At 37.6% G+C, this 18,230-nt stretch overlaps 1 protein-coding gene across 2 annotated transcripts in view; it reads left to right on the top strand.

Annotated features, from left to right (window-relative positions):
- Positions 1 to 18,230, top strand: part of LOC103224467 (leucine rich repeat containing 8 VRAC subunit B) — a 53,115-nt gene that overhangs the window by 10,899 nt on the left and 23,986 nt on the right. Inside the window, exon 1 of one of the 2 annotated variants that reach the window (XM_073008611.1) lies at positions 13,677 to 13,729. The exons of the other annotated variant lie outside the window; for it this stretch is intronic. The gene's annotated coding sequence lies outside the window, so the exon portion shown is untranslated. Of the gene's footprint in view, positions 1 to 13,676; positions 13,730 to 18,230 lie in introns of those variants that run through there. 2 annotated transcript variants of the gene reach the window in all.

The following is an 18,230-nucleotide window of genomic DNA, read 5'->3' as shown; positions in this document are numbered from 1 at the left end:
CTGGATTTCTGGACATTCTATTCCTGTTTAAGAGGGTACTGTATAGCTGTCGCCTGCTCTCTTGCCTTCATATAGCAAAACAGCTTGTAGCAAATCTCTGCAGAAACCCCCCCAACACATCACTTACTATGATAGACATTTGCCCATCACTGCTAACATATTAAGTGTTTATATTCACATTTATTTTCCTGATGACCTGCAGTAGAGGGTACAAACATTATCCCCATGATACAAACGTGGAAACTGAGTTCCTGAGGGGATATGTGGCTTATGTAAGTGAACCACACAGTTACCAGCAGATCTGGCACTCGAATCCTGATAAAGCAGCTTTTTCTATAATACATTGCTTGGCTCCTTTTTACAGGTGTATTATTTTAGAAAAATCTCTAAGGATTGGGAAACTTGCCTTAAAGTAATAGTATGAAGATTGAGATAGATAATTTCATAAAATGCCTGGTAGAGTGCACGGCTCATAGCAGGCCCTAGAGTTTTTGAAAAGAAAATTAATGTATTTGAGTATTTGTTCTTACATGCTTCATTTTACAGATTTTTTAAAAATTAATTCTTTCAGTAGATTTTTTGAGCACTTAATATGTGCCAGGCACTGTTAACAGGCACAGGGAAAAAATCCAACAGAGAAAACAGAAAAAACCCTTTTTGCATGAAGCGTATATGCTAGAGGAGGGGAAATAGGCAAATGCAAGGTATAATGTCATGCAACAAAGTGCTATTAAAGAACAGTAAAACAGAGTGAAGGACTAGAGAGTGGTTCTTGGTGAGGATTAGGTAGTATACAGTCAGGGACAACATTTCTGGGGTGGGCAGTTTTGATACCGAGTATTATGCTCACCTGAGTCTAAGTTCAAGCTTTGAGTTTATTTGGGTAAGTTGATTCAAATCATGGTATTCCAGAGTTGTGTGGAAGTAACCTGAGAGGGTACTTTTAATTTTTAACTTTTTAATATTATGGATATACTTGAAGGTCTTTCCCAGAATACACACATACTCATATGTGTACAAGTTCAACCTGCCTTGAAATCATCCTTAGAATCCGCAAGCTCATACCCCTGTTCTATTTCAGTCATTTCTTTTAACTGGTAAGATACTAAGATTGAGAAAGGCAAAGTAAAAATTTTCCACGGTGTCACAAGTAATTAGTGACTGAATCAAGGACCTAAGATTCCCACAAAGTCCTTTATTGTTTTTTCTATTAAAATGTGTAAGTAACACCAGGTCTAGTAGGGGAGGCTTGAGGCTTGAGTTCAAGGCTGTGGCACTACGATCATGCTATAAATAGCCACTACATTCCAGCCTGGGCAACATAGCAAGACCCTGTCACTTAAGAAAAAAAAAATTTGCAAGTGGCTAGGGTGTTTCTCCTGATTATTTTGTATATGCATTGCTATGATCTGAGTCTGAGTGTTGGTGTTCCAGCAGAATTCATGTGTTGAAACCTAATCCCGAGGCAACAGTGATGAGAGGTAGGACATTTGGAAGATGATTGGATTGCAAAGGCAAAGCCCTCATGAATGGAACTGGTGTTCTTTTTTCTTTTCTTTTTTTTTTTTTAAATTTTGCGACAGCGTTTTGCTCTGTTGTCCATGCTGGAGTGCAGTGGCATGATCTCGGCTCACTGTAACCTCCACCTCCTGGGTTCAAGCAATTCTCCTGCCTCAGCCTCCCTAGTAGCTAGGATTAAAGGCACATGCCAATACACCAGGTTAATTTTTGTATTTTTAGTAGAGATGGGGTTTCACCATGTTGGCCAGCCTGGTCTGGAACTCCTGACCTCAAGTGATCCACCCACCTCAGCCTCCCAGAGTGCTGGAATTACAGGCATGAGCCACCACGCTATCTAGGATTGGTGTTCTTATAAAGGAGGTTGGAGGGAAGTTGTTTGCCTCTCCCACCATGTGAGGATACAGCAATAGGGCACCATCTATGAGGAACTGGCCCTCACCAAGTCTGCTGACATCTTGATCTCGGAATTCCTAACTCCTGGAACTGTGAGAAATAAATGTTTGTTGTTTATAAGCCACCCCAGTTCATGGTATTGTTATAGGAGCCTGAATGGATTAAGACATGCATCATTTTTATTTACACAGAGTAAAACCTCCCCAAGTAGTTTATGTGGCTGGTAGGCTTCTTGTCCTGTTTCCTGACCAGCATCACAAGATAAATAACATTTCAAGTATTCCAAATGTCCTAGAAAATTATGAGCAAGGAGAACTCTGGCTGGTGGCAGGAGAGTAAAAAGCAAATTAAGAAGCGGAGGTCTTGCAGTGGGAAGATTTCTCTTTCCTTACAGATGAAATTTTGTTATGGCAAAGAACAGTTAGGAACTGATAGTGCCTTTGAAAGTCTGAACCAATGGACAGCAGAGAATGTTCCTCTTTCTTTCATAGAAGCAGTGACTCCCTTAGAGTGTAGCATCAGCCATCCCCCACCCCAACACCAGTAATTTCCTTTGGGGACATTTTATACAGAGACTTGGAAGATAAACTTGTCACCTTTAGGAAAATATTCATTGTAGTAAGTTATCTTCCCAACCACACTTCCTTAACAGATGTCTCAACTTTTAGTACTACAAAGTAACTAAATATTTTAAGTAGCAGTCATCCACACTGCGGCATGAATACGTCATTTCCAAAACTGGATGCTGTTTAAAGGTTTCAATTAGCGTCTTCAAGATTGTTTTGTTTTGTTTTGTTTTGTTTTTGAGACAGAGCCTCACTTTGTTGCCCAAGCTGGAATGCAGTGACATGATCTCAGCTCACTGCAACCTCCACCTACTGGGTTCAAGCAATTCTGCCTCAGCCTCCCAAGTAGCTAGGACTACAAGCACCCACCACCACGCCTGGCTAATTTATGTGTTCTTTTAATAGAGATGGGGTTTCGCCACGTTGACTAGGCTGATCTCAAGCTCCTGACCTCAGGTGATCCGCCCATCTTGGCCTCCCAAAGTGCTGGGATTATAGGCATGAGCCACCGCGCCCAGCCCCTTCGAGGTTTTTAATACATCTGGCTTTAAAATCTCAGAAGCCTAGCAAGACTATCTCCTAGAAACATTGATATTTATTGAAATTTTAGGGTGTTTTCTATTGTTGCTCTCTTAAAGGCAAAGAAAACTTATTTTTCTAGTTAGAATTACCCCTTAATGCATTGACAACTCTGAAAGAAGAAATTCTAGCCTTTTCTCTCTTAATCAGTGAAAGGCCCTTTCCCCAATATTGCCCTCTCTGCCCCCCATTTTTGGGTATTTCTAGGCTACTTTTTCATCTGTATGCCTTGTTACTATGGTGACAGGCACCATAGAAATAGAGAACAAAGCAGATGTAATAAGCGTCTCCTACATGGTTTACAATGCTAAAAAGAGATCTAAGATTTTCAGGCATTGCTTTTTCTGCATTGATGGTAGAACTGGACCAGCCCAACATTGTTGGGATATAGGGGCTGGTATGGGCTGCTTTGGACCCTGCAATTCCCATTGTCCTTGACTTTATCAGTCCTTATTCTACCCAGGAGTCATGAAGGTGAAGAAAGACTAATGGGAGTCTGCATGGAAAGTGTAATATAGAAATTAGGGCTGCAGAAACAGCGCGTTGCAAAGAACAGATACTTCTGCTGAAGCATATTCCATGGGAGGAAATCTTGAGCCAGCTGTAATGTTCACCAGTCATTGATCCTTTTGCTGGATTTTGCATTGTTGAACTTAACCTTTCAATAGAAATATTTATCAGCTAGGTTTCTCCCACTTCAAGGTACTTAGCCTATATTAGATTTTTTAAAAAATTAAATAAAAATAAATCTGGGTTACTAATAACTTGCAATATTTGCTCCTGGCCATTGTGGCCATTGAATTTTTTAAAATAAGTAGTTAAACAGCTCATGCATGCTTATCTTGTACTTGTTTTAAAATTATAATTAAATATTTAGCAGATATTGTGAAAGTTATTGTTTTCCATAAGATCCAGGAGAAATTGTCCATACATTGCTTTTAACTTTCTACGTGCATGTTTATTATTTTATTTATTACATCTTCTTGTATCATTTCTGGATATCTTTAATCAATTACCTAAGATTAAATAAAATGTTCCAGTTACTCAATTCCATCACCTGGACGATTATTTTTAAGTTTATTATTTTTTAAGTTTCATGTTGCTTATATTTTTATGTTGGAGACGTGTATAGTTTTAAAATAATACTATGCTTAGAATATAAAGTTGTGATACATGAATCAAATGTTTGGAGCTATAGAAGCTGAATGATCCATGTGCCCATTGCATTGTGGTATGAGGGCCTGAAACTCCTTCTACCTCTAAATTCTTGTTTCTTTGCCTATGTGGCTCGTTTCCTTTTGCTTGATGAGCAAAAGAAGTATTCTTTCCCAATTTCGTTATCTGTTGTGATGGCCCTAATAGTGATGTGAAAATATGTCTGAATCAACCCCACACTTTGAGTTTTAAAAAACCCACACAGTGTAACCTTTCCCAGTCATGTCAACTTTTCCCCTTTGTGGCATGAATGAAAGAACAAGAGCATTGGAGTGGGAGTTGGAACACCCAGTGCTGACCATGGCACAGCCTCTGCCAGGGGTGAGCTTGGAGATACATTTATAACCCTATACACAGCATACGGCTTCACCAGGAAGAGCCCAGGAGCCCCAAGGAAGGTTTTGAGAGATTATATTGATTTGTTTTGGGAAGTAACACTGGCAACTGTATGGAGGGTGTGCTGAAGATGAGAGAGATCATATTGCAAGACCAAGTAGGGCAGTGGATGAAGTAGAGGAGAGTAGTAGAAAAGTTAGTTTAGAAAAAAGTCATAGGATTAAATATTCTATCTCCTTTTATCAGAAGATCCTATGGTAATTACTTAAGTCAAACTGTGATTACTGCCATTTTACTAGTTTTACTGTAACTTCTAACTTTTTCAGAGAAGGAGTGGATCATTTTGAACCAAATGATTTGCGGTCAAATGGTCAAATTTCAGGTTACCAGTGAGTGTGCTTTATATTAGCACAACTTTAAAAATCATAGCTTCTAAGCATGGATGTCTTCTGACTGGAAATGGGAAAGGATTTGGGAGAAGTACTATTTGTTCTATGGAAGAATAATGACATTTTGTACAGGAGAGGTTTGCTGAAACCAGGTAATCCCTCCAGGCAGTGTAGCTCATTGTCTTCCAGAAAGCTAAAAAATTATGGGCTCATTGGGTAGGATTTCTTAGCCTAGAGAGAATAGAGGTTGTATTTGTGAGGAGCTTATTCTTTCATGGACTGCTGTTCTCTAAAACCTCCCGGGCAGAGAGAGTTCCCGTCACTTTTGGTGTTGTCATCACTGTGAACGTAGAAAGTAGACCAGGTAGAATTATTTCTGTTTTTATCAATTAAAAAGCTGACTTTCTGAGACTGCATAACTTGGCTAAAGTTAAGGCAGATGGTAGGCAGATAAGAGTTCAGTCTCCTCCATCTTTTTCCTGACTTCTACTGTACCATGTGCCTGAAGTAGCCACCTTCACACATTCTTTGGAACCGAAAGTATTGACTATACCAAGAATCAAATTTTCCTGATAATTTTTGTAACTGTCCTCTTGATATAATCTACAAATTATATTATTTAAATGAATAATTCACAGATTAAAAAATTTCAATGTGCTATATGGCTTTTACCTTTAAAAGTTGTAAAATCCTGGGAGCATTTGAAACTGAAATGCAAACCCAAGGCTACTCTCATGTACCAAAAATATGGAACTAGACAGAGATCTCCTGGCCTTGAACATGTCTTGCTTTCATGACGTCGTGGTTATTATTTATTTCTTGAACCTGCACCTACCTTTAGCTAAGGGACTAGAGAAGAGTATCATCTGCTAGGGCAAGCTTTTGAGCTCTCTGGCTCAGTTCTCACAGTGGCTCAGTCTCCTAAGAGTTTCAGAGTCTTCAAGGTGTTTCCTCTACCGCCCCGCAGCATCTAAAGCACTTATTATGATTATAATAAAATAACAGAGGATTTGTTTAATCTTTGTCTGTGTCACCAGACTATAAATTCCATGAGGTAGAGATAGCACCTGTTTGAGGACATCACTGGTTTTGTTTATTTTGTTGCTTCTCCAGTGCCATTTACCACGTAACAGCCACTAAATATTTACTGAATGAGTGAGTGAATGAGTGAATGAATGAATCCATGTTTAGCCTGTTGTTCCTTCCATTGAGCTAAGCTACTTTTTATTTTTCTCAGAGATCACTTTGAAGAATATTCATATTAATGCTCATTTTACTATTATGAATTTACTAGTCGTGCATATTTAGATAAGTCACATAACTGTCTCAGTTGCCTTATCTGTAAAGTGGAGAAAATCTCATGGGGTTTTTGAGAGTTTTAAATAACTTATATAAGCACTTATAAAAATACTTAACATAAAGCTATCATCATGAGTATTGGCATCCGTTATTGTTATAGTATACAAGCATATTCAACTACTTCAGCCTCACATCAGCTACTTCTTAGGGCTTATGTGTCCTCACACTAGACGTGTTTTGTCTTATGTACTGGGGGGAGCTATTAAGGCAAGCTCCACCTGATTTATCTTTTGTAAGTTGTCAGTTCCGTTAACTAGACTTAAATTTACTTTTTTCTGGTAATTTTTAAAGTAGAGTCAAATTACTTAATGCTGAAAAATTAGGCTTGCATAGTTGTTGATCTAATAAAAGCACTATTGACAAAATAGAAAAAATTAAGCTTTCTTGGGACAAGATCACAAAAGCCTCTACATTTCTGTTATAGCCTGAAACTTTTTCAGTCTTCACATTTTCTGAAATTCAACCTTATTTGGTAAATAGACAAGTAAAAGAAAACTGTGGTCCTTCACATTTTTAATGGATATTTTGAGATATGTAGACTATAACCTCGAAAAGTCTTTTATGCAAATTGGTCATCATGGGTAACAACACTGAAAGTATTCAAAGTAACATAAGTCTAAGGTATAAATTCATGTTTTATTTGTTAGGAGTCTTAGAACTTCTTTGATTCTTTTTCTGTTGTGCATGAAGGTAACAAAAACCAGTGAGTGGTAGTTTTCTTATTATAAAACAATCTTTACAAGAGAAAATTTATTCTAATATTATCTAAGTTTTGAAAAACTGATTTTTTTTTTTTAAGATGGAGTCTTGCTCTGTCACCCAGGCTGGAGTGCAGTGGCGCAATCTCAGCTCACTGCAACCTCTGCCTCCCAGGTTCAAGTGATTCTCCTGCCTCAGCCTCCCAAGTAGCTGGGACAACGGGCACATGCCAGCACGCCTGGCTAATTTTTTTTTTTTTTTTTTAAGTAGAGATGAGATTTTGCCACATGGCCAGGCTGGTCTCGAACTTCTGACCTCAGATGATCCACCCACCTTGGTTTCCCAGAGTGCTGGGATTACAGATGTGAGCCACCGTGCCTGGCCATTTTTTTCTTTTTCTTTTTTTTTTTTTTTGAGATGGGGTCTTGCTCTGTCTCCCAGGCTGGAGTGCAGTGGCACTGTCATGGCTTACTCTAGCCTTGACCTCCCAGGCTCAGGCTATCTTCCTGCCTCAGCTTCCTGAGTAGCTGGGACCACACTTGCATGCCACCAAGCCTGGCTAATTATTTTTATTATTAATTATTTGTAGAGATGAAGTCTTGCTATGTTGCCCAGGCTGGTTTTGAACTCTTGGACTCAAATGATTCTCCCTCCCTGGCGTACCAAAATGCTGAGATTATAATCGTGAGCCATTGCACCCAGATGATTTTTAAAATCTCTATAAATGTCTGTTTATGCAGAACAAGATGTAAGAATACATAGTTATTTTGGTGTGTGCAGTAGGGTTTCATGAGAAGGGAAGGGAAATAAAAGAAAGGAAGCTGTTGTTCAGTAGTTTACCCTTTTGATTCTTATTGTTTTTCTCTCTAGTAACATCCCAGGGATGTTACACATGGTGAAGTCATATTTTTTAAAAAAAGTATTTCTAAACAAAATGTTTCTTTCCCTAATGAGATTCTGGTTTGGGTGCTTTATTGTCAGTGTGCTGGGAATTTTGGAATGTTCTCTGTGTATTTCTATGATTTTGACCTAATAATCTCATTTGGATTTACCAGGCTCAGCAGCTGTTGTTTTTATCGACTATTGCTAAGTCGTATTAATGTCCAAAGTTGAAAAATCCTTTTCCTGTGCTGGCCTAGATTATTCAGAGTTTTATAAAATTTAAGTCTTTTTTCCAATGCCTGTGATTTTTATTTGCTTGTAAGAAACCTTATAATATTAATATCCCAGTGGGTTCTTGAGATGGGCTAAGCCTATTTGCAGATCTCTCACAGGATGCTAGTGATGTTTGCAGGATGGTTTGTAGAACAGTGCTTTCCTGATAGATCCATCTATCCTCTTTTCTACTGGAGCAAGAAAAAAGCCTCAATTCCATTGACTTTAAGTACTGTTTGGTGTAACATGATAGATCGTTGCAATTTGATATTAATGATTTTCCTTTGGCAAAGCAGAATGCAAAGTTGAGAAGTCAAAGACATTGAGAATGCCCTAGGAGAGCATAAACTCAAAATTATAACCATTTTATTGGATACAATTGAAAAGTTTTATTTGAAGAGGAAATCAGATGTTGAATTTTGCCTTTTGATTTGATTTTTAATGTAATAGGAGGTTTTCTTACATAGTTGAAAACATATTGCTTTCTTTGTAATTTCTAATTTGTTTGTTTTAATTATAAGGCAGTGGTTTTTGAGGTCTAAGAAAGATACTAGTATGCTGTTACATTCCTCCCAGGGTGAGTTTTCTTGATTCTTAATCCCATCTGATCTCTGTACTGTCACATTCCCTTTTTTCCTGTTGGGAGTTTAAAATTATTCTCCTTATACATTTAGGATTCAAACCAATAGCTTTTCTTGTTGTCTAGGGATATGGTTAATGATTTCCGCATTTACAGGTAAAGATGAGCATCAACAGTGTACTTTATCAATTATAAAATCATCTTTACATAATAATCACATTTGATTCTGACAATTTAGAGAGGGAACGAGGAAGAATGACTGCAATTAATTCCTGTTCCTCAGAGAAGTCACACAGTATACCCCAAATAGCATGTAAACAGAAGGGCAGGACAAGAACCAGGCCTTTTAGCTCTGTGTCCAGTCTTCTTCCCACCCTCTCATACTGTGTCTGCATGCCCTGTCCAAGACATTTCCCAAGGCATTTACCAAGACATTTCCCACGTACAGAATTTGGTTAATATGCTGAATAAAATTGTTGTGTCGAATTTTAATAAACTCTATAAAACCAAGTGTGTATCCTTCGGTTCTTTCCCTGTTAAATGTGAATTCTTGCACTATATGTACGGTGAGAGAGCTTTCCTGCTTTCAAGGCCAGTGACAGTGAGTGTCCAACTTAAAGGTAAGAACAAGAGGACAACAATAAGACAGATATCCCAAGGAGGCATGAGTCACAAGTTCAGTGGAAACATCGTAGGAGGTGAGGCTTGCAGGACGTGATAAGATTTGGAAAGCTGAAGAAGGGGGTGGATGGGAAATGTTTGAGCAGAGGTGTGTAGGAAAGAATGTATGCAGTACTGAAATCATTGCAGATGAAATGATACATCCAGGATTTGCTTCAAAACACCTGGCATGGGTGTGATATGAATTGATCATTGTTGGGACTGGGTAAATGGTATATGGGGGACCCTTATAATATTATTCATACTTCTATATACATTAGAAAATTTCCATAGTAATATTTTTTTAAATAAAAATGGTATATTATGTGTTTTTTGGACAATAGGTTAGGCTGGCCTATCAGAATAGAGAGCATGTTCAAAGGCATAGTAGGAAAGGTTGGAAAAGCAGCCTGGCACCCAATTCAATGGTGAGAGAGGATTTGTGAATGTATGCTGTGGAGTCTCGGTGAGTGCTAATAGGCACTGGTTCATTGGACTTGAGTTCTACTTGACTGTGAGCCCAAAGTAGAGTTGCAGTCCAGTGTTGGCATCTTATCAAGGATGGCAGTAACTCCACTTTACCATCTGCTTCAGGACTGTCACATCTAATGTGCCATATTCAGTTCTGGAAGGCACATTTAAAGAGGACTTTTTGCGAACCAAGTTTCAATGGTGGGATATGTCAAGCCCAGAAGAGTAACTCACATCTTCCTAGCAATCTTCTTTCTGTCAGAACACTCCATCAGCTCATGGTTGTCTACCTGGAATAGACATATTTTCCTTTCTTCCAAGTCTCTCTACTACTCCCTTTCAAACTCTTTTTCTTTTGAGAGCCAAAGAATAGGCAATAAAAAGCAAATTAATCACATCACTATGATTCCTGAGTGACATGAAGGTACATAATCACAGTGGCATCTGACTCAACCTCCTGGCAACAGACTAACAGCTGACTGAGCTATACCCAGAAAGGAGCCCTTAGTGTAGCTTTCTGAAGCAAAGTTCCTCCTCCTCCCTGCTGAAGCTGTTTCTCTATAGCTAAGTAGAAAAGACAAGAGATATATCAGAGAAATTTGGGTAATTGGTAACATTGAAGAATTGTTAATTATTTGTATATGATTTAGTAATGGTTCTAGAGCCGACACACATAAGCTTGTGAAAACTGTTGTGTTGTAGGAATTTTGCAAGCTAGTCAAACATAGTCATTAAAAACTAAATTGTACAAACTTAAAGTATTAAAAGTAAAATAAATACTCAAAACTCTTACTCCCTAATAATTTTACTATAATTTGTTGTTATCTATGCTGTTAAGGTTATTGATGTCTAAGGTGTCTGCAGAATAGAAGTACCATATAATGACGTATGACACATCTCTTCTCAACTCCACATTCAGTGACGTCATGTTGGTACTTTGAAGTTGGCCATGGTGGGAATCATGGAAAATGGCAAAGAACCAGAGTCCTTTTTTTTTTCTTTTTCTCAGAAAACTGGTTGCTAAATATTTACCAGCATACCACTGGATATTATTATGATATTGTGGTTATGTCTTAAAGACTTTCTGTTTTAGGGATCCAGACTGAAATAAGAATATATCGAGAATCTGTTTCAAAATAATCCAATGAGGGTGGGTATTGTGATGTTGAATCAGAGTGGTGGGCAGATGGGTGTCATCGTACCACTCTCTCAACTTTTGTGTATGTTTAAAATTTTCTATAATAAAATGTTAAAACAGCAATTGTGGAATGTTACAATGAAAATAAATTGCCTGTACCTAGTAGACATAGATAGCAATCCAGTCTGGCACCTGTCTGTCCTTCAAACTTTGATGCCAACATCCCTTTGATAAAATCATATTCTCAAATTTTTGAGCGCTTATTTTGTAAATGGTTCACGTAGGTCATTGATTTTAAAGATCTGTTTCTCATTAAATAAAATCAAGAAACCACTATGTGCAGTTTATCATGCCCATCAGGGCAAAGGAATCCACTAGAGCCTTCCCAAGGATAGCAGAAAGCTCTCTTCATAGTGGGCGGGCGGGGAGGCGGCGGGGGGGCATTCATTTGTTGGATTGCAATCCTGTTTGCAAAACCAGTTGTACGAATAGGGAAAAATGAATCAAGTAATTGCTCAGAAGGCTACTTGCGGCTACATGACAGCTGTGTACCCTTTAGATTTATTTTCAGTCTAGCTGATTTGAGTCATTGCCCAAAAAAGGAGTGTTGTCAAGTGAATTGTCTTTTATGCAGATGATGACAGCCTTTCTAAATATTGCCTTGCTGATATAAGGGATGTGTTTGGAATTATTGGCCTATGAATTAAACTAGTCCTAATCCAAACGATTTAAAAAGTTCTCGCTTAGGTTATATATTGATTACATTTCACAAAAAGCACAAAAGAACTATATTTTTTCTAGCATATATTTAGACATCAAATGGAAAAGTTATAGCATGAATTACTCAGAATACATCATTTTTTTCTAAGTTTGAAGTTTTAATTTCATTCTTAATATCAATTTGGAGTATGGTAATAGTTTCTCCTTGGATTTGATTATGCAATAATACATACAAACTAAATCCAGTTTACCAGGAAAAAAATTTATGTTGAGTAATGAATGCAAGTGGTCACTATGATTATCCCATCAAACAGGGTAGTGAGGAAATTATTAGGTTTTATAATGGGGACAGAGAAGGACAATCAGAACCTTGAGGGGGAAAGTAGTCTATTCTGTCTTGTAATATTAAGTTAATGTGAGTTTCTGGTCTGTGTAGAAATACAGGCTTAGACCATTCTCTTAAGTTAATGACAAAAAAATTCAAAGCCTCGAGCAATGAAAACAACAGATGCAAACTCAGGTTTGTTTTGACCCCTCAGTTTTGTTTCACCCTGGGCTGAAACAGATGCTGCAAATAGGAATTAAGATCAGGGAAGCCAGAAATCAGAAGAGTGTGGGTAGGAGAAGAATCATTATAACTTCTCCTCATAAGACAGAGCTGGACAGAAAAATCACCTGGAGAAACTGGGAGCCTTCGTTGACACTTTGCTGCAGTTTTTCCCATGTTAATTCCTTTGTACCAGTACCCTTCAGGGCCCTGCAGGGTCCCTCCACAGCATACATTCTGAGAGTTTGAGGCATATAAATATAATAGAAGTCATAGTTTGAAATTAAGTTGGAGCATGAAGATTGGGGTGTGATTGCTAAGAAAAAAAGCACATATTAAGTTCCTGAAGTGAGATAATCACAAGCTTGTGATTATTCACTCAGAAACTATTTACTGAGCCCCTACTATCTGGGCTAGGCAATGGGATACCACAGTGAGCCCTGCAAATAGAAGCCCTGTGCTACCAGAGCTTACTGCTTACTGTGCGGAGAAATGCAATAAACAGCATAAGTATATAGTACATTAAACGGAGACAGATTCTGTAGGAAAAACAAAACCAGAGCAATTCTTCAAAATTAAATTCCCAAAGGATAACATTTTCCAACTCTATCAAAGCTAGCAAAGAAAGGACATTGATATTTATAAAACGTAACGCACACCACATCAGAAATTCTTTCATGTTTCCATTAACCCTGTTGATATGCTAAATATATTCACTATCTCTACAACCATTAGAGAACAAATTAAAGATGAAGTAGCTTGGGAAAGGGAGCAGCTTTTTAACACTGAAGTGAAATGAAAAATATGCCCTAATGTTTTGTTAGTGAGTTGACAGTTCATGATCAGGAAGACAGTGAGCACCTGCAATAGGGAGGCTGGAAGTTATTTTTATAAAGAATGTCTTTGATTGCTTCCAATTCTATTTATCTCCAGTTGGACAACCAAGTAGAAGTCATTCGAAGAGATGTTTTGTAGTTATGTGGATGCAGGTTTGCATATGTGGGTGTTTTTGAACATATAAACTTCGTATTTTAATGAATTCAGTCATCTTCATAAAAAACTAAATTGTCCCAATTTTAAATGGAAATATTCTGGAAGTAAGGTATTAAATGAGTTCTTTTATGTGGGAGATGGACTGAGACTGCATTGAGTTATTTATTTTAAGTAACTTTTAAAATTTTACCAAGTGCAGGTCTTTAAGTCCAACATTGGCCCAAGTCTTCGGCAAAAACAGCCTAAGAAACTCATTGATATTTTTTCCTCTCCCTAGGGCTCCAGTTTGTGTTTTCAGTTGCCTACTAGACCTCACTACCTGGATGACCCACAGGTACTGCAAACTCAGTGTTTTAAATAACACACTCACTAGCCTGCTTCATCATTGACCCTGTGGCCAAAGCTAGGGTAAGTCACTTGTCATTGAGTCCTGACTCTCCTTGACATCTAATCTGCTACCAAGTCCTTCTAATGGATACCTAAGGAGCCCTAGAGTCTATGCCCATAAGCTAGTTAGCAGAGCACCTGCTTGAAAGCACTTACAAGTAATAGTAGTAGTTTTGCTTCTATCTGCTCTTCTCTTCCCACTCAGTTACATCTTAGTTCAAGCCTCCTTTCCTGATGTTTATCATCTGGACAATTGATCTATCCTGGTCTCCTCCCTATGTGTATTTCTCCTTTTTAACGAGTTGTTCATGCTGCTACCAAAGTGGCAAATTCTAACTTTTTAAATTTAAGATTTGACACTGACTGAAGTCACTTCCTTTCACAAATACCTTTTTGGGTTCAATAGAATGGTACCTGTGTCTCATTAGGTCTGGACCTAAATGGTCTTTTCATCTCACCTTCTTCAGCTTTCCCGTTAGGTTCACTTGTGAGAACAGTACTCAGTCAAACCTTTGCTATGCCAAACCTTTAATAAAGTATAAAAGATTAATTATGTTAATTATTAGCCTTGCTTTGAAATGAAAGGGCAAAATTCACCACATAGCTTCTTGGTCTTCCACTGAATATTGGAATATTAACTAGCACTTTATAACAGAGCTTTTCACCAGGCCAACTTTACTGCTCTTCCCTTTTCCCATCTCTCTCATCAGCCAGAACCCACCGTTCTGCCTAAATTCCTTCATTCCTTCATCCACTGATACTACCATGGTCTTCACTCTGACTGCTTCAGCATTGAATGACTGCAGTAGGATCCTGCCTGGTTCCCTTACCTTCATTTCCCCTGGCCCCCGATCCTACCCCATTGTATCTCTCATGCCTCACCAGATTAATTTTCCTAAAACATTGCTTGCATTCTGTTTTAGAATCTGTAATTGTTCTCTTTTGTAAGTCAATTCAAGCCATACGCTCATATTCTGGAATCTCCAACCGTAAATGTCCTCACTGCCTCATTTATTTGTGAAGTCATCTCCCTCTGACCATGAAGATCCTCTGCAGCCTCACTGCTCTTCCTCAGACAACACCCTTCTGCTCTGTCCCTCCCCACCGCCTCACTGGAGATCTTTTTCCTGCCCCAGCCCATGCATATCCCTAACAGCTCAGAGATACCTTATCTATATTGCCTTCTCCATTCCCTGAGCTATACCTGTTCACCTTATGGGAGGAAGCTTTGGATGGTTGGAAGAGCACCATGTTTGGTGTCAGTTATGGGATCAAGCTGTTGCTCACCAGTCATGTGTCTTCAGCAGCTAATTTTTTTCTCTCTGAGCTTATATCCTTATTCTAAAGTCAAGTGTATGATTTAAATGACTATGAAAAAAAAATGCTCCAAAAACTTTTGAGCATTATATAGATGTTCAGAGTTGTTCTACTCCACTATTTAATCCTTTATTTTTTTTCCTTTTCACCTTGTGTATAAATTTCCCATTTTCCTAACTTTGTAAGTGTTTTAAGGATAGATATAAAATGAAATATACTTTCTTATCTTATTCGGACCATACCACAGCAAATGCTCAATGAATTCTCCCTGTCAAGAGAATTCATTGAATATAAATATAAAGGATCAGGCTCTGTGGTGAAAGTACAGTATTTGATAAAGTGAGTGAGGCAGTAACAAGAAAAGAGGGTGCCCAAAGAAAAGGGGACTGATTAGGGGACTGGCCAGCCTCAATACTTTTTGGTGCATCCACAGACAAGCTCTGAATGAGACCCACTAGCCAGGCTCTTCAACCTCTTAACACCATGGCAATAGAATTGACTCAGTTTCTTAAGTGTCACACTGTTCTTAAAACATAGTAGGCTCTCAAGTGTTTCTAGAATTCACTAACCACATGGTTTGCATATCATATATATTTATACACATGCATGTATGGTGCCAGTAGATTTGTCTGTCACTGCTTATTTATTCATAGTTTTTTTTTCCTTTTAAATTTCATTCTTATACAGAGCAGCAGTATGTCTGCTTTGTCTGCAGAGTAGCACTAATGTTCAGATTTGCATTGTGTTTGTGCAGTGTCTGATAGGGGCTACCTGATCACTTGCTGAAGTCATAGGTAGTTCAGGAACTATCTTCTTATTTAGATCGCTACGAAGTTTTCATAAAAATATTGTCCTGTGTATAATACTAAACTTACTCAAATCCTGCTTAAAATTAAAAATAAGTATAAAGAATAATAATTAGTAAATGAGAATTTATTTTATTTTTGCATGGTGTCTTCTAGCCCCTTCTCCCACACCCGACCTCCTTGGAATAAGAGATATGGTAATGGAAACCAGAAATTGATGATCCTACTTAGTATCCATCTTAGCAGAAAAATGTAAACAGTAGTGAGTTTTGTTTGCTAATACTATCCTTGGACAATAAGAATAATCGTTAGGTACTTATAATAACTCTCACTATGTTTAGGTCACTGAGTCAGTTAAAAGCAGACTAATCAGTAAAATACATTTTCTGGTTTTAGAGAGCTTATAATTTACAGTAGATTAAAGGGAATGACAGTAACCCCAGCAAAATAATTAAGAGAAATGTGATTTACTTGTTACCTAAGAAGCAAAAGATACATTTTTCTCCAAAGTAAGTCATTAAAGATTGCAATTGTTTATACCAAAGTTGATTTACTAGCATGAAAATGATTGCTTAACCCTGCTCCCTGCATCCACCAGGCGGGCTGGGTGAGTGCTTGTGTTTCAGATGAGCCAGCCTGGCTACAGGAAAAGATATTTGCGTAGAAGACTGGGGACATTGCCACACAACAAAATGAAGAATTATGCTTTCAAAATTCCTTTTATTACTGCCTTGATTAAATTGTTGTTTCCAAGGGAATGGATTTTCAGATGAAATTTTAATATGCTTCAGATAATTCCAATTGTGTTCTTTCGTTTTACTCGGCTTTCACAATATGATCATATTTGGTTTCACTTCCTGGTTAGTGCACACAAGCCTGTTGCTGGGAAATATTTGAATAAAGTGTTTATGAGAGAAGACTATTGTTTCAAAGTAGAGGAAGGCATTTTGGTTTGATTTAGACTTAGTTCATGTAGTAATTTTTATAGAAATAAAATTTCTGACATGTAAATTGGTTAAAAACACTCTTTAAAAATAATTTAAAGGACTTATTTGACACTGAAATTAAGTTACCTTGTGGTGAAATCATCTCGTCTACAGAACTGTTTGATTAGGTACCAGTTGTGCAACAAATGAAATGTTTGTCCATAATTAGAGTAATTGTTACTTGATTTTAAACAGAGGTTTTATTGCATGGTGAGTGTCATAATGCCAAATGATTTTTCCATTGATTAAGGGCCCAGTGTATTCTTAAGTTGATCGTTTGCTCTCAGTGTGTTTAACCTGGCTAGAATATATCTGGCACCCTTTTGTGTGTGTTGTAAATGACTGCTCTTCTGTGTTACTTCATACAAAATCTTTGCCTATTCTAAAAGTGGTATTTTTACCATTAAGTATTTAATTCCACCAGAGTACTCAGGTATTACCTAGTCTAAAAAAGTACAAATCAAATTTATTTCTCTTTTGAAAAAGTCAGTTAAGACTTTCAGGAAACGTGTGCTTCCTTAAAATCTAATTGCTTTGTCCATTTGCATCAATTTACTGGCTAAATCTGAAAGTTTAATTTTTTAAAGTGTAACTATTTTTCTACTCAGAATTTTAATTTTAAAGTCCATCTGTGTTTTATTTCTCAAGGTACCCAGATATATACCCTAATATAAAATTAGGCTTCCTGCTGTCAATCTTGAACTCTCTCCAATGAATTCCTTCTGATGCTTTCAAATTAATTTTCTTGATATATAATAGTATGTCCCTATTGATATTTTTCTATCATTCCCTTGCTCAGATACCACCAGTGACTTCCTACTACTTATATCAAGCCTAAATTCCTCTCTGCTTATAAAAATATTTGAATATTCTAAAAGTGATATTTTTACCCCTAAAGCAATAATTTCTCAGGTGCCGGTTGCATTCTGCGCCTGAGTTATGTCTTGAAAATTTTTTAGTGTGGCATTTGAGACTTACTTAGCGTTTGATCCTAATCACCTTTACACTCTTATCCCCATCATTTCTGTCTCATAAATTCCACTCCATCTCTGTGTGTGCTAATTCATTAAATTGACCTTGACTTTCTTTTGCCTTCTTTATTGGTTGTTCCATTCCTCCACATAAAATATTATGTGCCCTGTTACTAACCACCCCTTTTTACCCCTTATTCCTTCACCCCCTAACTATATAAATCTTATGCGTCTTTCTTGGTCCAACTCATAAACCCTGTGCAGTGACTATTGTTCTTCTAGCATATATTACCTTAAGATGTAACTGTGTAATTCATTTGTTTGGTCTTGTACTTATGCCTTCTTTCACCAATGCATAAGCTCCTTTTGAGATTTAGGTCTGAGTGTGACACCTTTCTATTGCCTTCATCACCTGGGCCAGTTCTTTGAACCCAGCAGAAGC

The sequence above is a fragment of the Chlorocebus sabaeus genome, chromosome 20 (genome assembly GCF_047675955.1).
Source record: "Chlorocebus sabaeus isolate Y175 chromosome 20, mChlSab1.0.hap1, whole genome shotgun sequence".
In the NCBI taxonomy this organism is placed as follows: domain Eukaryota; kingdom Metazoa; phylum Chordata; class Mammalia; order Primates; family Cercopithecidae; genus Chlorocebus; species Chlorocebus sabaeus.
Note: the sequence above shows the minus strand (reverse complement) of the source record. Positions and strands in the feature narration are given on the sequence as shown.